Source organism: Equus asinus, chromosome 9, assembly GCF_041296235.1.
Source record: "Equus asinus isolate D_3611 breed Donkey chromosome 9, EquAss-T2T_v2, whole genome shotgun sequence".
NCBI classification, from domain to species: Eukaryota; Metazoa; Chordata; class Mammalia; order Perissodactyla; family Equidae; genus Equus; species Equus asinus.
In genome coordinates, this window is record NC_091798.1 from 56786477 (window position 1) to 56799037 (window position 12561).

At 39.9% G+C, this 12561-nt stretch overlaps 1 long non-coding RNA gene across 1 annotated transcript; it reads left to right on the forward strand.

Annotated features, from left to right (window-relative positions):
- Positions 1-5871: 5871 nt before the first annotated feature.
- On the forward strand, positions 5872-8479 carry LOC139046297 (uncharacterized). Its single transcript, XR_011506138.1, has 2 exons — positions 5872-6160; positions 7941-8479. It is a non-coding gene; the product is annotated as an uncharacterized lncRNA (long non-coding RNA).
- Positions 8480-12561: the final 4082 nt, after the last annotated feature.

Sequence of the window (12561 nt, forward strand, 5' to 3'; positions counted from 1 at the left end):
GCACACAATTGAAGCCTGGCGCTTCTTTTTTATGTAAGCATCATTTTCATGTTCCCCCCAAGAAAGCATGTGAATTTACAATGATCCAATTAAACATGAACTCGTGTTTTTCTCTATTAGCCCAAGGACAGGGTATAATTCCATAAGTAAGGAGTCCCTGTTTCCATCCTTCAGATTCTCCTCCTCCTCATCCAGAGTTCCAGCCATGGGTGACACAGAGACTGTCACTCCAGGAGAGCAACAAAAAAGAGCAACGTGATGGCTGAGTGGAAAGGATCACATTTCAGCCATAGCTCAAGAAAACCGCCCAGCAAAAACGGGAGCACTCATCAGTGAGGTAATAGACAAACAGAACTTTCTCCTGGTCTTAAAAAATATCCTCCCACGCACCCCATCTCATTCAACACAAGAATTTAGGAAGCAGCAAATATGGCCAATTGTCAGGGTAAGGAGAGAAACCCATGAAATTAGCTGAGAAAATTTATCTAAGAAGGAAATTTTTTAAAGGAAGGTATTTATTTAAGGCAACATAAGGGTTTATCTTGTTTGTATTTAACATTTCATGGTTGGAAGGTTAAGGTTTTGGAGCAAGAATTGTTGCTATTTATTTACCTAGAAGCAATTGATTATATTTTAGTGACCTTTACCCTCTCACAGGTATTTAAGGAGGCCTGTTATAATGTCAAGCCCTGATCTTTTTCCTGAAAGAAGGCAAGAGACATAAGAATTAACTCTATAAAATGGCACTGTGTCACAGAAGAGCCAGCCTACCCATCTGCCCTCAGGGGAGCTAAAAAGATGGAAAGAACAGACAGCTAGTCTGAAAAGGACAGAGGGGAAGGGGCATCTGACGACTCTAATTTCATGATAAGTTCACTTTGCAGAAAAACAGGAAGTACACTCTCTGATGAGGGATCTTCAAGTAGTTGCTTCCAGTACCTGCTGGGTTCTGCAGCTCATTTCTCTCTCTGCTCTTATTCCCCTTCTCTTTGCAACCTTTTCCCTGCAGGAAGCAGATAACTAACGAGTGCCCCTAGATGGAAGCCATTGTAATCACTCCTCAACGTCTTTTCCAACTGTCTAAGTTAACAAGAATCTGAGGTTTTCTAAACCAGTTCAACACACAACCCAAAAGAGAAAATTTACTCTTACGACTACTGTCAATGGCCTTTCCACAGTAAATGTGTTTTCTTCAATCTTGTACCGCTATTTAAATAGCCAATTCCATAGAAAATTGTCCCTTTGGAGAAATTGCTGTGATTTCCGGTGTGAGGGGGTAAGAGAGCACTTTAAGCAATCCATCTCAAAGGGAGCAAACACTCCGGCACCCAAGAGTCAGAGCCACAGCAGGAGCAGGAATGGGCGCCGCCACCCTCCCACCACAAAGACGCTCCATCAGGTGGACAGAGGAGAGAGCCTCGCCAAAGAAAACAGGGAGGGAAAGGCGGTCAGTGTCAAAAAGCACCTGAGCACCATCTTTATACCAAGTAGGAAGTTAAAATAATATCATTCCAGAGATGAAAGGAACAACTTTAGGTTGTCAGACTCAACTTCCCTAACCTGGGCTCTAATTTTCTCCTGCAATAGACGCTGTCAGCTGCAGGGGCACATGGAATCACCTGGGGAGCTTTAAGAAAAGAATCTGATGTCTGGTCCCACACCAAACCAATTAACTAGAATATCTGAGGGAAAAGGGCAAGCACTGGGAGGTTTAAACAATTCCCCAGATGATTCCAATGTGACAGGACAGTGAAGAGCCACTGGACGCCACCATCCCCACCTTAATCAAGCAGCCACAGTGGGAGCATCTCCAGTGACAAGGAATTCACTACCTTCCACCAAAACCCATGGTGTTGAGACTATTCTGATGTTTAGAGGTTTTCCTTATGTTGAGGCTACACCTACCATTCTGTAACATCCACCAATTTGTCCTAGCTTTGCCCACAAGGGCCACGGAAATCTACACAATACTGTCGACACAAATAATCCATAATCAATCTATAAATCAAAATTGGGGTGAGTTGATTATGAGCCAGATCTGAGGACTAGCCTGGGGTCTTTCTTCCCCAAGGAAGGAAGGGCACCAAAGAAGTAGGGTATACAGAGTGGTTATATACTGTCTTGGAAAAAAGAGTATACATCACATATGACAGGAACTCCCCGTTTACAATTGTCATGAGATGCTTTGCCAGTACAATAGATTAGTGAACACAGCAGGACAGTGGCCACAAGGAGAGCACAGCAGGTCCGTAATTAATCCTTAGTTCCCAGGAAGAGATGCTTATCCTTAAAGAAATGCTGATATGGGGAGAAGTTACATCCCTATCTTTAGGGCATCATTACTGTCTTTGGGACATAGTACATATTTAAAGCAGATATACAATGCATGCTTAACAGGCCATGTCAGGCCCTTTTGGAAAAACGAGATCAGGCCGAATTAGCGTTAAACCAAATGGCTTCCTCATATACTCCTTTATATCCTATTGCTTTTCATTTATTTATCAATACATCTATCAAATTCAAGAACGATAAAAAGCTGGAGTAACTTCTTTGATAGCACAATTGACAGGCTGAGGGCAACTTTGAGGCCAAATTTAACAAAATGAAATCCAACAGTTATCCACGTCCTATCTTTTACTTAGGGCTAAGAACAACTGTACAAGGAGTGGATGGGAGAGAAAGGGTGTCCACAGCACGAGTTAAATGATAGATCTCTGGCATAGAGATAGAGGGTTGGGGGGCAGTCACTCAACATGAGTCATCAGGGAGATGTGGCTGCTGAAACTGCTCGTGCTCTCCCAGGCTGCATCAATAGACGTGTGATCTCCAGAAAGAGGGATCCTCAGGAGACACACTGTAGTAGAGTAAAAGGTGACCACATTTCAAAAGAGAGAGAAAAACAGAGGAGAATGAACCGAGTGGTGAAGGATTTTTAAACGTTTCAAATAAAGAACTGTTAGGGAGAGAGCAGATGAAAAAGAAGACATTACAATGGGGAAGAGGAAACTAGCATTTGAGTATATACTCTGTGCCAGGTGTCCTATAGACATCACTTAGGTAATCAAGGCAACCTCTGAGCTTCCCTACTTATAAAAGGGAAGATGTTCACATGGCCTCGAGGGATCAGACTAGGAAGGGGGAGTGGGCTTGAAGCTTAAAGGAGACAGATTATCTTCAACTTTTCTTTTCTTTTTGGGCCTCCTTTGGAGAGGACTAAGATAATTCTACTCCTCAGTTGGTGGGACTTGGCTCATTGGTCCACACAGGCTTCTCTCTTATTTGCTTATTCATTAACTCCTTTATTTGTTTATTCACATGTATATTTTTTAAATCCCCATGGCCCACTAGCATTTCTCTCCCTCTTCATAGGCAACAACAACAACGTATATTCTTTTATTTGTGTATGTTCTTTCAAAATTTTGTATGTATTCTGCAAATTTCCTTTTTCTATACTTTGCCATTTTCCCTTAGGAATTGTACCTTTTTCTTGTTAATTTGCAGTAGCTCTCCATGTGTTCTAGATATTAGTCCCTTGTTGGCATTAGCCACTTTATTTACAGTTTATTACCATTCTAATCTTTGTAGTAACATTGCCCAGAACATTGCCAGTAATCAAAATCAACTTTTTTCTTAAGGATTTTGCATTTGAAGTTTTGTTTAATAAATCTTTTCCCATCCTAGGGTCACAAAACAATTCTCCTACATTTTCTTCCAATAACTGTATAGTTCCAACTTTTACATTTAGATGTTTAATTCATTTGGAACCTGCCTTTGTATGTGGTGTTATGATAAGATCAAGCTTATTTTTCTCCATATAATGAGCCCACTTATCCAATAGCATCTATTACACAATTCTGCCTTTCCCCCATTGACTTGTGCCACCTTTATATTAATTTCCGATCACTATATGAGTCTGTGTCGAGCTCTCTATTCTGTTTCATTGATCTATTTGTCTGGTCTGCCCTAATATCACACTGTTTTTATGACTATGGTTTTGTAGTATATCTTAATATCTGCCAGGAAATATAACTCCATTTACTCTTCTCTTTGAAGATTGGCTTACTATGAAAAAGTTCTGGAGATCTGCTATACAACATTGTGCTTATGGTTAACAATACTGTAGTGTACACTTAAACTTTTGTTATGAGGATAGATCTCATGGTTTGCGTTTACCACAAATTTTTAAAAAAGAGATTGGCTTACTATTTGTGGACTTTCATTATTCTGTATAAATTTTAGAGTAAAGGCTAGCAAGTTCATTAAAAAATCCAGTTGGAATTTTTATTGAGATTGAATTGAAATTATAGGTAATTTAGGAATAATTGCCGTCTTCATTATATTGTCATCTCCTCTAAGAGCAAGGAATGTTTCCCTATTTATTCAGATCATCTTCTATGTGCTTTATTTACCTTTTAAAGTTTTCTCCATAGAGTGCATCCATAGTGTTGGTTAAGTTAATTCCTAGAAGCAGTCTGTCTTGCAGAAATTCCTGTATATGAACTGACAGAGAATTAATATCAGTATAACAGAGAAGCCTCTGTTCACATGGGATTTTCCCAACACGTTCATATCCTGTGCTGTGCAGCAACAGCAGCTGTGTGCAAAACAGCTAACCCAGCTGCCATTGGCCCCTCCAGTCAAGACCCTTCACTATCTTGGTCTGTCCTCCACCTGCTTCAAGTCCTCAGTGTATCATGGCCAGTACCTTCTTAGAACTCGGTCTGTAACCTCCGCTCCAGAGATCTGAAGTCCCTGTCTCTTCCCTGACGGTTGCTGTTCACCTTCCCAGTTTAGCAGCTGGAGCAGATGGTGTTTTCAGGGAAGGCCCCAGGGAAGCAGCTTTCAACTCAGTCCCAGGAGGGACTTTCTTACCAGCTGTCCTAGGAGGGAGTGGCTATCAGGTACTTACAATCTCACTTCAAAGAAGAGGGCATTCACTCAGCCTGGTGAGAGAGAAGAGATGCCTGCAGTGTCCCCAAAACCGTGGTCTCTGTGATCACTTCCAATTCTGACGCTTGGTGGTTCTCAGGCTCCAGGTACCTCTTTTCCTCTCCCAGCCTCACCTTCAGAGGTGCGCTCTCCTTCTCTGGGCCTCAGTTTTCTCTAATCCGGAGGTCCTGGTGTGACATCAGTCCCCACCCACCACTGAGGTCTCCAATCTGGAGTTCATAGAGCTCTCATCTGCTGGGGGGGTAGGGGGAAGGAGGGAGCAGGGAAGGACCTGGCACCCTTGTGGCAAAGATGTGCAAAGAAGGGCACAGTGGGCATCATCCAGGCTCCCAAATCTGACTGGTTCTGAGGGAGCCACACATCCCAGAAGCAGGGTGCACCCACACACACATTCTAAATCTTATTTATTACTCTAGATCCATAAAATGAGCTAGGCAGTTTTTATTCTCTTCTATTGTCTGGAATATCTAGTATGAGTTAAGAATCAACTATTTCTTGAAAGTCTGGAAGAATTGACCTATAAAACAATCTGAGCCTAGGGTTCCAGGGAGCGGAAGTTGTTAAATGCCACTTCCATTTATTTAATATCTATGGTTCTGTTCAAGTTTTTTCTATTTGTGCTAGTTTTGCCATTTTGTGTTTTTCAAGGAATCTATCTATTTCACCCAAGTTTTAAGTTCATTTGCATGTAATTATTCAAAGTAGAGTAAAATGCATAATTAGATAAGTAGAATGCAAAAAAAAAAATCAGTCTTGTTAATGAAGAGATGTTTAATTGTGAGGTTAAATGAAAAGTCCGGGACGAGCCTCTACAACTGGGGACCAAGAGTTGCAAAGTTGCATAGTTCAAATTTATCCTGGCTAGCTGCAATGTGATGCCATCTAGTGGTAATTGTCCACTCTGGCTTAAATAGAGATGAAAATAACTTCTGAGACTCATGGCTGGCCGAAACTTCCAGGTCACTGGCAGCAATTCCAGGAATTTCCCAGCTGGTTGGTTGCCTAACGCTGCAGATTTGGACTAAAAGGACTCCTGCTCCCTTTGAGGGCTCTTCAAAGGGTGCCTGCTGCTGCCTCCCCCAGAGCCTCACACCTCCCCAGTGACCCTCCCAGAAAAGATAAAAACTTGAGCCCACAGCCATTGGAGAACAGGAGCAGGACACATCACCAATCCCAATAGAGCAATTTCATGTTATTGTGGGATATTACGGTAATCTTTTATTATTTTTTTCTATTCCTCCTGTTTCTGTATTTATTTGTCCATTCTCTTTCTGTATCTTATTTAATTTTATCTTCTCTCTTTTTCCTCATCATTTTTGTTAGAGTCTGTCGATCTCATTTATCTAGTCAAAGGAACAGCTTGTGATTTTGCTAACCTATTTTTTTATTGAGATATAAATGGTTTTTTATTCATGTATAATTCATATACCATCAAATTCACCCTTTTAAAGTGGACAATTCAGTGGTTTTTAGCATATGCACAAGAATATGCAACCATTACCACTATGGAATTCCAGAACCTTTTCATTACCCTAAAAAGAGTGCTCATACCCATCGGTCGTTACTTTCCATTCCTTTCCCCCAGCCCCTGGAAAGCACTGATCTGCTGTCTCCATGGATTTCCTATCCTGGATAGTTCATGTAAATGGACTCATGCAATATGTGGCCTTTATGCCTGGTTCTTTTCAATTAGCATAATATTTTCAAGCATGTATCAGTGCTTCTTCCTATTTAAGGTGGAATAATATTCTGTTGCATGGATATACCACATTTAGTTCATCTACTCATTACTTGATGAATACAACAAGTCAAAGTTATTTCCAGTTTGGGGCTATTATGAATAACGCTGCTATGAACATTTATGTACAAGTTTTTGTGTGGATATATGCTTTCAGTTCTTCTGAGTATATACCCAGGAGTCAAATGATTGGGTCACATGATAACTTTTTGAGGAACTACCAAATGTTTCCACAGTGGCGGCACCATTTTACACGCCCATCAGCAAAATGAATAAGGGTTTCAATTTCTCCATATCCTAGCGTGTGTAAAGTGGTAACTCATTGTGGTTTTGATTTGCATTTCCCTACTGGCTAATGATGTTGAGCACTTTTTCACATGCTTATTGGCATTTGTATATCTTCTTTGGAGAAATGTCTTCTCAAAGTCTTTGCCCATTTTTAAATTGGGTAATTTGTCTGTTTCTTATTGTGTTGTAAGAGTTACTTATATATTCTGGATACTAGAGTTTATGTTGTTATACCCACCACTTTTGAACAATTCCTTTGGCCAAGATTTTACCTGTCAACTCAGGGAGGAGCAGCTTTGAGAGGAGGCAGTCTCCTGAGATTGTAATCCATCAGTCCTGGGAGCACGGAGGGGCAGAGGTTGGAGTGGTAAATTAGGAAAGACATGGTTAGCTTGCACATGCTTTTATCAACTGTTCACCCATCAGGGCTCCGGCATCGCCTGGATTTTACTGTCCCAACATCAAAGACTTGGATTCTAAGATTTCTGCAATAAATCCCTATTTTCAGTCCATGATCTTAAGCATATTCTTGATTCCTCAGTACCTCATCTGTAAAATGGAGATAGTATCCTTGAAACGTTGTCTTGAGGATTATATGACCTAATGTATAGAAATACATGGCTTATAATTAAAATATTAGACCCTCCTCTTCTTATTTTAATGTTTTTCCCCATATTCTTCCAACACCTTAATTTCTTTACTGTTTAAATATAATGAAGATTTTCTTGCCAAACTATAAATCATAAAGACTTGGGCTGCCCTGCTATGGGAAGAGGTACTTTTGCCTAGTTAGATAACTATAAATCTAAATTTATATCTATATCTATATCTGTCTATATATATCCAGCCTTCTATGATGAGTTTATATCCTACAAGATTAAAAGTCAGGACTAAGTTAAGAGCTAGTCTTGTTTTCTGACTGCATTTCTGATACAGTTTGTTGTTTATCATTTATTTCCCATAGGTGTTGCTGAATGGACTTTTACCCTGAAGGTTCATTTGTTAAAAAGGATATTAACATAAAAGAATCCTCACCAGAGCTCCAAGGAAGATATATTACTCCATTTTTTTCTAGCCATCTAGTTGCAGAAAGCACATGTTTTATTAAAAAGACTCAAAAGACTATTGCTTACAAAAATGACACATGGAGATCTGATTCACAATTTATTTCTAAAAAATATAATGGGAAGATAAGTCATATAGTGGACATATGAGGAACTGAGAAATCTTTCTTTTAGTCGGTGTCTGATATTACAGTCAGTCTTCTAAAAAACAATTTCAATCTTTACCATTTCATGATGGTCTGATAGGGAAACTATTCAGCCAAAAAGAATGCTCAATAAGGAATAATTAGCTCAGCATATAATATTCATAAAAAAAGAAGAGGTAATTTTATAAAATTAAGAGCCCCTTACCTTGGGGAAGGTAAGGCATTCCCAAGGTGATATTTTTGTTTTGTATGTGGTTTTTCCTTTATGCATATAAAGGTTCTCATTTTCAAAATCCTTGAGTTTGGCTTGAGGTAAAATTTGTATGTTTTTAATTTTATATTCTTTTTAGTATAACTCTGTGACCAAAAATCTTACTCATCCTTCATTTGAATGTAGCTGATTCTTCCTATTGTTATCTGGAGAAAGGGAGAGAACATTCTTACTGTGCTGTCCACACAGTAGCCACTTAATAAATTCTGGTTACATAGATTAAGGAAAATATTCATAAAATTCCATATTCCAATTGGAATTCTTTACATTACCAAATTAATTAACCTTAATGTGAAGAGTATATTTACATGCATAATGATTTGCAAGAGGGCCTTCACGTGTAATCCTTATACCATTTGATTCTCATCATGGACCTGTTACATAACAGATCCAAGGCTAAATGACTAAAAATCCCATGACTCTTTCTCCCTGCTGATGTGGCCTCTGAGCTGGCACAGAGTTGAAAATGTAATTTCTGCGAATGAAAACTGCCTTTATTGAAATTCAACAATTTCACAGTAATTATCCCTCCATATTTAATTTTTATATGATTTCATTTGGATAAAATTTCATTTTATATCATCAAATAAGTTCCCTTTTGGGTATAGTGATTTTCATGTTGTCAATTTAATAATCATTAGTCAAGTGAATGTCTTGGTGTTTCCCAGAATCATCCTTTTTCCTTTTCCTTTTTAAGTCAGTACTCCCCTTCTTAGGTTTAGGAGTATTTTATACTGAAGACACAAGATATCTCCTAGATTTTTAGAAAAAAAATCTTGTTGTTGGATTTGTAGCCAACTTTAACACCAAATTCAACGTCCTATTCACTCATTTACCACCTGAGAGCTTACAAACCAAGTTCCAATCTTTACCACCTCACCAGGAAATCTCACGTTCCTGTCACTGAAATCCACTGATGGCACGTAGACCAGTGGCCCTCAAACTTGAGCATGCATCAGAATCACCTGGAAACTTGTGAAAACAGACTTCTGATTCAGTAGGTCTCATCTGCGCCCAAAAATTTGCAATTCTAACAAGTACCTGGATGCTGCTGCTGCTGCTGCTGCTGCTGCTGCTGTTTCAATGACCATAAGTTGAAAACCACTGCATAAATTCCCGTGCATTAACCTCCTGTCTAAAAAGGTACTAATTCTTCTCAACACATGTCAACTTCAAAGAGTAAAAAGATTAGAAAAACTGCTAAAACTGTCAAGAACCCATTTGTAGCCTGCACCACCTCTAGAGATCATGGATTCCATAATCTTGCTGAAGTCACTCTCACTGATTCTCTGGCCTTCTGGATTCTGGACACTGCTCCTTTGCCTAGATTTTCAGAAATTTCCAGACTCCCTCTCCTTCTCTACCAAACCATTGTTGCCCTTGTCTCAGTATCAAGACATTATTGCTATATATCTTCTCGCTCTGATAAAAGCCCAGTGAAGAAAACATTTAGCCCATCTTCTGAAGGCAGCTGAAAACTGCTCACTAGGTCATAATTCCTCTAAAACATAAGCTCTTTAAAGAGTTTGACATTTATTAGCAATTTGGTAAGTCCTTGTACATTTTAAAATATTTCTAAACTAATGGGGAGGAGAGGTGCCTGACGTTAGCTTCCACTACTGCAAATATTTTAATAGCTTGTGAACAACTCAGAGAGGCAAAACCACATCCTCCATGAGCTGATGACTGCAATGGAGACTGCGCAAGGGCAGGAGAGGCGAAATGTGCTGGGTCTCACACCCCCCACCCCCTTACAGTCCTCTTCATTCATTCTTCCTCATTCCAAGTCACTTACAAATGCATTTAAAATATAGCTTAGGCTCTGTCAGAGTCCCTGGCACAAAGGAGGTTTGCATAAGGCGCTGTTATTCTGGTCATGGAGGAAAACTATGTACTGATTACCTTACATCTAATACTGTGTGTAAGATAATTCAGGGAGCAGTCGTGGGTAATCTTTATTAAAAACAAAAAACCCTTTCTGAATTATCTTCTCACAACTAACTCAAAGATTTATGACAATGTCAAAGCATATTAACAACTACAGTTAATTTATGGCAAAGAGCAAGGATTTAAAAGTACCAGTAAAAACACCCTGTCTTAGGAATCACAGCTCACCTGTTTCTCCCGTGCAGTCCAGTGTCTATATAACAGAGCCAGAGAGGAAAACCCAGTTGTTGCAACATCCAAAACAAGGCGGCCATCCTAGCACCTAAATTCATGGGGAACACGTGTCAGCCATGCTTGCCATCCTCTGGTTTTGGCTCCTTAATCTACCCTTGCCTTCTCTGAAGCTCTGATGCCTCTTCCCATCACACTTGGAGAAAGGAAAACCTCGTACTGTTGAACAAAGAAATTGATTTCCATGGGCCAAATATACAGGGAGGCTTCTTGCTTCAACAGCACACCTCAGGGCTCCTCTTGGCGTCTTCCCTGCCTTAGGCATGAGAGGACACAGAAGTGAGAGAGGCCTTTGTGAGTCCACACACAGACTAGAGTGAGTCAGGAGCAGCCTCTTCTGCTTTCCAGGCACCATCCCCATCACTTTCTTCCCCTCTATTTAGGAAAAACTTTCCTATCACCACTTAATATTTGTTGACTGATTATACTTTAGGGAAATGAATTCCAATGCTTCCTCTCAACCAGGTGTTTACTTTCATACATTTTATCACTGATTACAGATTGAAATGCCTTCTCTTTTTACTAGTATTTTAGCCATCAGCCAGTAGACAGAGAGCAAATTTGTAGGGATCACTTAAGAACTGCTTTTTGGAAATAGAGGGGATAGGGTGAGTGGGCGGCATGAGCCAGAGGAAACTGGCACTCTATAAACACAGGCTGAGGGACTGGAGCCCTTCCTTCCCCAGCACAAACATCCCAACTTCGGTGCAGTCTCAGTCTGAGCACAGAGAGCGCTCCCTCTCCTTTCCCACCTCCCCGCCGTACCCACCCCAGCGCCATCTTCTCAGATGTCAGGCTCCTGGGCCCATTTGGAGATGTGGGGGTGTTTCTGGTTGTCACAAGAACTAGGGAGTAGCCCTAGCATTCCCCTGGCTTCCTTGCTCATCTTTTTGAACTGGGCCGAGGGTGGTAGGTCACTCTATCAATGGCCTTCATGGGGTCACACAAATGTCCAGTGATTCCCCTAAATGAGGGGCTCTTGGTAAACAGAACTGGAAAACACAGCTTAGGTCTGAGACACCAGCAAGGCCTTTTATGTCAACCTGCTGTGTCCAGGAAGTATGTATGCTGTAGAAGAGGATACAACCTAACACTAATGCTATCAAGAGCTATGGACACGGCAGATTCCTAAAAAGGAGAGTGTGGGTGGACCCGCAATGACTGACTGCCATCTTTAATACAGGGGCCATGACTGGAACCTGATACTTAGATGCAGTAGCTTTGCATTACAGTATGAATACGTATGAGGGGGCTAATTTTTATTATGAAAATGTTTAAATATGCACAAAAGTAGAGAGAACAGTATAATCAACTATCATATCACTTCAACCCTACATAATTCAGTATGTATGTCTATAACACAAGGACGTTTTCCTACATAACCAGAACACTGTTGCTGTCCTTAATAAAATTCCTTGTTATCATATAACATTGGACAGAAATGTTTTTATTTTGTATGGAAAGCAGGAAAACTGATAACGTTGAAAAATACATAATAGAAATGCCGATTATTGAAAAGAAACAAAATTTACAAACATTTGGCTTGTTGAGCTGTATAAAAATAACGCTAATTAAAACAATTTATTCAACTGCTCGACATTTATCCCCAGTGACCACAGATCATAATAACAATTATGCATGTTATTAAATGTGCACCAGATTAGAGTTGGAATCAAATAAAATGTACACAGAAGTACAGAAATCTGCTTGCAACCTTAAAAGAACATTGTTCACTTGCAAAGAAATTGAATTGACCTAGATAGTCTGTGTTGAGAACCAGGGAAGTGTAGTTGATATCAAAAGTACCAAAATAATTTGGACCTCATCAAACTCCTGACAACCTTCTCTCATTACCTTTACAATGACACATTACGCTCTTAGCTAGGTGAGAGAAATGCTGATAAGAATCTTCAGCACAGTTACAGA